General features: G+C 43.1%; 1 pseudogene; it reads right to left on the bottom strand.

The window, feature by feature from the left end:
- Window positions 1–6,961: 6,961 nt before the first annotated feature.
- LOC122800535 lies at window positions 6,962–7,115 on the bottom strand (annotated as a pseudogene).
- Window positions 7,116–8,437: the final 1,322 nt, after the last annotated feature.

Here is an 8,437-nt window from a genome sequence, read left to right on the forward strand (position 1 = left end):
CCATAATCCAACACCCAACCCCCTCAATGACAAGAACCAGAACTTTCACCAAAAAACCACTCAAACCTCCTCTCTCTCCCTACTGCACTACTCACTCTCTCCAAACCACCTTCTCCCTCCTTTCCTTCCCCACTCTACCTCCTCCCAAAACTACTCTTCTATCCCACTACCTCCAAACTTCACCACCCCCCCACCCCATCTCTGGGCAGGCAAGCCCCCAAGCCATCCCCCATCTCAGGGAGCTCTGCATATCCAAATCCCATCCTAGTCTATCCAAATCTTCCTATAATTTAATATCTTGTCCCTTCTTCTCTAAAAAAATCTTCTATTCTCTCTATCTGGAAAATAAATCTAATCTCCTCTTCACAAAAATAGCCCATAGCTGACTTCTATCACCAATAACTAACATCAAAATAAAAGCTATAATAAACTAAAATATAACAATGTCAAACACTCCAACCAGACCTTCCATAATAACCTACTTGCCAATACCTCTACACAACTTCACTACTTCCCACAGCACCCACTTACCAACTCCACTATAACACCAACCTAATCAAAAATATCATCTAATCTCTCTCATCTTATATCTTCTCTCTAATCCTACAAAAATCTCTAAAATTCTCTACATACTAAAACCTCCTTCTCCTCAGATCCTTCAAAATTCTTGGTTTATCTCTAAACTTGAAAAATCGTCAGCAAGCAGTACTCTGGAAATCTTCAAGCATCTACTCTCTTATAGGCTTACTATTTCTATTCCTATTTTCTATCTCTATCTTCTATTTCTATCTTCTATTTTCACCATTTTATTAATATACACCATCACTTGCATACAATATGCAGACGATTCCACTATAATCAACTTCCACTATAATCAAACAGAACTTCAACAACCTCACCCAAGAAACCTCTACAACCAAAAACAAACCTGAAACTTAAAACTGCTTACCCACCCTACTACCCCTAACCCCAAAAAACCAATACACACTGTTTGCCTACTACCCAAACTACTAAACTTACTTCCTAAACTTCTCCACCTCTATCAATACTTATACCCTCTTCTACAAAACTACTAGGTATTACTATTGACTATTGACAATAATGACAAAATCACATCAATGACAACAAAAAAGTAAAAACAAAATAAAAGATCCCTCCCCTACAGAATCTCCTTATCCTCACACCACCCTTACCCGGACCACCTTAGCCCAATCTCTACCTCTCCTCTACCCTTCTATATGCTTCCTATTTTACACTAATCTCTAAATCTAACCTTAAGAAACTTGCTCATCTTACCATAATTGGCTCGATTTTGCACAGGATCCCAGTTTAGAACTCACCACTGTCTGAACTTAAAACAACTAAACTGGCTTGAACTTTGAACTTCCTAACTTTTTCACTTTTCAACAGCTCATCACAACAATATATCATATCAACAACCATCCAAAAACTCAATACTCCCTCCTCCCCTCAAACAACAATCTGAAAATCTGACGTTTCTTCAAATAAACTACTAGTTAATAGTACCAAATAATGCTAATGCTTGCAAATTTTTGTCTTTTTCCAAGGCAAAATGTGAAAAACTTCCAACTACTTCCACATCTTATCCACTCTTCCACACTCTAAAAAAACTGAGAAAAAAACTCTTTAAAAACACTGGCTGCTCCTGTACCACAAACCTTCTTCCCCTCCCTTTCTTCCTTCTCAATCTTTCTTCTCCTTTTTTCTCTATAACACACTACATCATGACCCCATGGACATGGACATATAATCCTTATCTCATATATACTATATAAAAAAAAAAAAAAAAAAAAAAAAAAAAAATATTATTTTACTGTATTATTATTATATTATAAATTATATTGCAATTATATGTTTTGTTTTTTTTGTTGTATTTTTCTATGTATTTTTTTTTTTCTATTCCCTTACTTGTTATAACTTTTTTTTTTTTCTCCTGGCATCCACTGAAAAAAAAATGGACATATATCCAGCTGGACTAGCGTCAACACAAAATAAATAAAATAAAAATAAAAAAAATAACTATCTCAGCAACATAAGGTGCATCAAAAGAGTAAGTCGTAATAAAAAAGAGCTGATTGCCCTCATTAGCCCGTATAAATCTAACACCACTCTCAGAGTCAGTTGTAACCGTGCAAGCACTCTCTCCATCCACAGTATTGACACCTAAACGTCCCTGCCCAGAGTCAGGTTTTCCATGTAATAATGCCCAATAAATACCACTTGACCTTTTTGATGTAACCTCATCAGCAATGCACGTACATAATGCTAACGGGTAACCACGCCTAATAAACATCAATTTGATAAATTCAACTTCCTTGAGAAAATCAGCATCCAAACTGGTCATTCTTGCTGCCCTGACCATTTGCCCTTTAACAATTGCTTTCTTTTGATGGTCAGGGTGACAGCTTGAATAACTCAAATAAGAATTTGAAAATGTAGCCTTCCTATGAATAGTGGAAATCAAACCAAAATCAACAGGGTTGATAGTCAAATGAACATCCAAATAATCAATTTCTACTTTGCTCATATTATGAGTAAACTGCAGAAATTCCACCGAATTATTGACATAATCCATAAATGCCCTAACCTCATCAAGTCCACCTTCCCAGACAATAAACAAGTCGTCCAGGAAGCGGGTGTAAAAACTAACATGGGGCATAAACCGGCTAGTGAATAAAAATTCTTGCTCCCAGTATGCCATAACATAATTGGCATACACTGGGGCACAAGCCGCCCCCATAGCAACACCAGTTGTTTGCTTGTAATAACATCCCTCAAATTGAATAAAGTTATTGTTGAGGACAATCTCCATCAAACCCGTCAACAAGTTAATTCTGTCCTGATCATACAACCCTGTTTTAAGCAACTGACATTCCAACCATTCAAGCCCTATTGTTGTAGGAATAACCGAAAACAAATTGACAACGTCCACTGTAATCATTATGGTGTCATTGCTAGTCCTAACTCCTTTTAATCTCTCCAAAAATGACCAGGAATCCTTAGTGATGTAATCAAATTTCTTTAAACCCTTTTGTAATTCATAATCCAAAAATTTGCTTATAAAACAAGTTTTGCTACGCTTCCCATCGACAATGGGTCTAAAGGCTAAGTTGTTTAAACCTTTATGAATTTTGGGTATTCCAAAAATCCCACTGACTAGTGGATAATCATTGTTCAAATAACTGTACTCTGCTTCATTTATATGCCCCTGCCATAGTAAGTCTTCAATGAACAAATTAACCTTACTGTAAGCAATGTTAAGCTGATTAAGGCTAACCTCTTCGTAAGTGTCCGTAGCTAACAAAGCCATCATACTATTTGCATAATCAACCCGATCAGTAAGTACTAAGCCATTTCCCTTATCAGGTTTCATAAATCTAATAGTTCCATCATTTACTAATTCTTTAAGCAAACCATGCTCATCAGAAGTTAAGTTGTCCATTCTGTTATAGATTTGCTTATTATGTGCATAACTTGCCTGAGTAAAATGTTCCCTGATTTCAAACTCACAAATCTTTTCATACGCGTTAATCACACCATTACTAGGGGGCATATACTTACTTGGTTTCCTTAAAACCAAACTTGCTTCGTTACAATTTGTACCATCAAACAACAATTTCAAGTTCATTTTTCTCACTAACAATTTTAAATCCACTAGAGTATCACTTAAAATACCCCTGGCTAAGGGAACAAAATGCCGCTCATTAATAACTTTGCTAGAATAATTGTAAATTTTAAAATCATTGTAAGTATTAACTACAATTAATGGGTTACTAAGCTCATAATTGTAAACAGCTTTAGATTCACCATCAGCTATTTAAATTAATTCCTCAATACCACAATCATTCACAAAATTTTGGAATACATCACTAGAAAATTGCATATTAGAATCATTCACATCACCAGTCAGTAGTTCATAATTCAAATCCAATTGTGTTGAAACCCCGCTGGTAAAAGAAGGCAAAGAATACAAACTAACATCTAGTAAGGAACCCGATTCAGCATCCCCATTACCAATATTGTCAACTCTAAGCTCTCTAGGGGCAGTCATAGGAGGTAAAACATCCTCACAATCAAAGGGCTGCTTGATAATGACACAAAGTGTACTCGTGTCGTTAGCCGTTATTGAAGTTTGTGGCTCTATTAATAAATCTGTTTCAAACAAGCGCACACTTTCTTCACTCAAAAAAGATGAGCCATCAAACAAATCAAAATGCAAACGCATATTTAATTGCCTACTACCTATATCATGTATATCCCCAAATCCACACTCGCAATTGGTTGACAAATCTGAAATTGAACCACTATTAGAAAATTTAAGCACATTAACATAATTACCAAACATTCCTGCAGTGTTATTTGATTCCAAGCCATAAGCATTACTAAATGACGGAACATACAAGTCACAAGGGGTTGATAGTGCCATATTACCAAAATTACACCCATTATAATCTGCACATTTTCGCTCACAACACATAGAAAATGTCCCATCATTACTAATGTCTGACTCATCAGGCGTTTTTTCAAATAATATATTATTAATCGGATATTAGATTGAAGAAAAAGACCAATGCTTTATATAGGCATATTGAAACCAATGCTGGTCATACTTTCAAATTTAGTGTTATACAGCAGATACTGGTTGATAACCAGGGTAAAAAACTTGAAGTCCATTTAGACATTTGTGAGATGAAATGGCAGTTGAAATTAAATGCTTTGGTGTTTCCAGGCATTAATGACTGCATTAGCATCATGCCTATTTTGAGACTAAGGAATATTTTAAGCTAGGTTTGACTATTGCATAATTTTTGCATTCACATATATGTATATTTAAAGTTTATTGTTGATTTTATGATTAATGCTTATTTGCAGTAGTTTTTTTGGGCTGTTTTCAGTTCATGTCTCTGCAAACTGTTTTTTTAGCAATGCTTGTACTGTTGCTTTTATTTTGAAAGCTGGTCTTCAGTACTGATTGTTTGATGATGTCATTAGCATGTGTTTTATATAAAAAAAGTGAGTTTTTTATCATTTTTATATCATTTGTATTCTGAAGAAGTCTGAATAAAGCCGAAACCTAGGTAAATTCGTTGTGTGATTTGTCACAAGCTGGTTGCTTCCTTGGAGTCTACTTGCTGGTCTGTATTTGTTCTGGTTGCCTTTCTAGTATGGATCAGGTGCCTTAACCCAGCATTCAGTTCATCCTGCAGTGTCAGTTCTGCTTACCAAAAGTGGCCCACTGGGTGCTCGCATTCCATGCTCAGCTCCAAGCCAGTGATTCAGGCTTCTTACCCATTTAAAGTTTGAGAAAAGGTTGAGATCGTTTCAGCCCCAAGACCTCTAATCATTCGCTTTAACAGATAAAACTGCATCCACCTAGTGCCAGCTATCCTGAAGGAAACTTCAGAGGGAACCAGCTACTAGATGGTTTGATTAGTTTTTTGTCCCTATACCCAGGTTGGACAACCAATTTGCAGGTCAGGACCGCTATGGACCTCCACCAGAGTTTCCTCTGGCTTCACCCTGCCCAGGCATAATTCACCATCTTTTGGGTCCCACCCGGTCCGTTCACGCTCCACCTCCCCGATGGAACAGGTGAGATGGGCCGGCAGTGCACCCCCTGCAAAGGGTGAGGGGATCCCGCCTCAGCTGGCATGCACCGGCCCTCACCTTCATTGCGGATTGGGGTCTCCTGCCCACCCTCGGACTCGCGCACCTGCTAGACTCTTTGGTCCATGTTTCAATTCGAGACTGGTGGGTCACTGACATCATGGCGGGCACCGGGCACATGAGGTGAGCCCACTGGCCCAGTGGTGGGTTGCGGTTGGCTTGAGGCCGCAAGGACAGAGGTGGATGTGGTGGCAGTCATCTCCCATGACCCCAGGGCACAGTGAGGGCTGATGCTGCGGGCTGTAACACTCCCCTCCAGGGAGGGGAACAACCTTCCGTGCGGCCTTCCCAACCAACCCGGAGTCGGTTGTGGTGTACCGTTGTGAAAGAAGAGCACCCGATGGTGGCTGGCACTCCCGGGCACAGTCCCCCACCCCTACAGTGGGGGAGGGTCACGACACCTCACCCAGGCGGCCAGCACAGCTGCCTAGTTGAATCCTCCAGGTGGACCTCATTGACCCCACCCGTTTACCTCTGAATGGTTTCACGCCCTTTTGAACTCTCTCTTCAAAGTTCTTTTCAACTTTCCCTTACTGTACTTGTCCACTATCAGCCTTGTGCCAATGTTTAGCCTTATATGGAGTTTACCACCTGCTTTGGGCTGCATTCACAAACAACCCAACTCTGGGAAGACCTGATCAAAACGTCCGGCGGCTGAGCCTTGGTCACAAGAACTTGGGCCCTCTGGGCAGTGTCTGGGAGATAGACTTATGTATGGCACATTTCCCTGTGCCCATCGCCCAGGTGGGGATTCGGCACTGGGCTTTTCACTCTTCACTCGCCATTACTGAGGGAATCCTGGTTAGTTTCTTTTCCTCCGCTTAGTAATATCCTTAAATTCAGTGGGTTGCTACGTCTGATCTGAGGTCGCATTCCGAGCACAGTTGCCGGGGTGGGTGGGATGGCGGGGGCTTCTGGGGTGGACAGACTACCTGTCCTCCCCTGGCCTCTGCGCACCCATGCCCAGCCGCTGGACTCTGGGTGGCGGATGGCCAGCATGGCCTAGGCGCTCAGGAACCAGGCAGGCAGGTGTCAGTCTCTGCCCCGGGAGGGCAGCCTGGTGGCGGTACCACTGACAGCCTCTGAGGGCAGGCCAGCTATGTGCCTGCTCTCTCCCATCCTCTGACAGGCTTCTCAGCTTGGGGCAGCAAGGGACTCTGCTCCTCCATCTACTTCTCTCCCTGGGGGGACAGGGGCCCATGGTGGGCTCCTTTGACTCCCTGGCTGCTCCCTCAATGGGGCCAGACACCCCCAGGGATGATGGAAGGCATGACGACCTTCAGACACGCATAGCCCTAGGAGTAACCAAGAGCCACAAAGTGCATCCAAAGTGTCGATGCTCAATGTGTCCTGGAATTTGCATTAGTTCTTGCAGCTAGTTGTATTCTTCATTGATACATGAGCCGAGTGATCCACCATTCAGAGTCATATAGTTCTCATTCGCTGGGGGCAATGCTGCCCAACCAGCATTGCACCTTGAGACGAGCATGCAAGGTTTCACGGGTGTCACTGTGGGCACCCAGACTGGGGTTACTGGTCCCGCACCACAGGACAGCAGGGAGTCCCACGGCGGTTGGTACGCGGCTGCACTGCCATCCTTCCAGGTCTTTGAACTGATGCCCTGCATGAAGCAGGGCATCCTCAACAGGTACCCACGGCTGACATCGAGGGGAGAGGACTCCGGCATGCCACCCCTGGGGGTGGCCTTACATGGCCAGAGGGGAGGCCACCATCCCACCGATGAGATGGCATCCTCTTCTTCCCCCTACCGCACATGGAGCCAGCCACCTCCGGGATGCACAGTGGACCACACCACTGGGCCAGGTGCATCATCTGCCACCATTCCCTCAGGACCTCACCTCCCACAGCACAGAAGGGGCCCCCTCCCTCCTGCCACTGGGAGGTGAGGGGGGATAGACACCACCCATCCTCTTACTCCCTCCCCTCTCCTTCCCTCCCTCCTTCCCCCAGGAGCTGCAGGCTCAGTCCTGCTGACCACCACCATGGTACACAGAGAGATAGGAGTGAGAGAGAGAGAGAGAGAGACATGTAGGGTCAGGGCAGCGGAGCGACCAGAGGCCCTGGTACCCGAGAACGGCTCCATCCTGGGACCCTCAGGGTTAACTATCCTTCTGCAGGTTCACCTGCATAAACCTTGTTACAACTTTTACTTCCTCTAAATAGTCAAGTTTGATCGTCTTCTCAGCGCATCACCGGGGCCGTGTCCGACTCCAGCGAGGCCGATCCAAGGACCTCAATAAACCATCCAATCGGTTGTAGCAACAGGCGGTGTCTACAAAGGCAAGGGACTTAATCAATGCAAGCTTATGACCCCCACTTACTGGGAATTCCTTGTTCGTGGGGAATCATTGCAATCTCCAATTCCTATCATGAATGGGGTTCAGCGGATAACCCAGACCTGTCAGCCAAGGATAGATGCATGTTGATCCATTCAGTGTAGCACTTGTGCAACCCCAGACATCTAAAGGCATCACAAAACTTTTATTGCTCAATCTCATGTGGCTGAAAGCTACTTGTACCTCCAAGAAGTTGGAGACGACCACACTGGGCCGCATAACTAGTTAGCATGGTGGAGTCTAGTTTGTTATCGGAATTAACCAGAAAAATCACTCCACCAACTAAGAACAGCCATACACCATCACCCACAGAATTGAGAAAGAGCTATCAATTTGTCAATCCTTTCCGTGTCCGGGACAGGTGAGGTTTCCCATGTTGAGTCAAATTAAGC

This window comes from Protopterus annectens, chromosome 4.part0 (genome assembly GCF_019279795.1).
Source record: "Protopterus annectens isolate FY-2018-M chromosome 4.part0, PAN1.0, whole genome shotgun sequence".
NCBI lineage: Eukaryota > Metazoa > Chordata > Ceratodontiformes > Protopteridae > Protopterus > Protopterus annectens.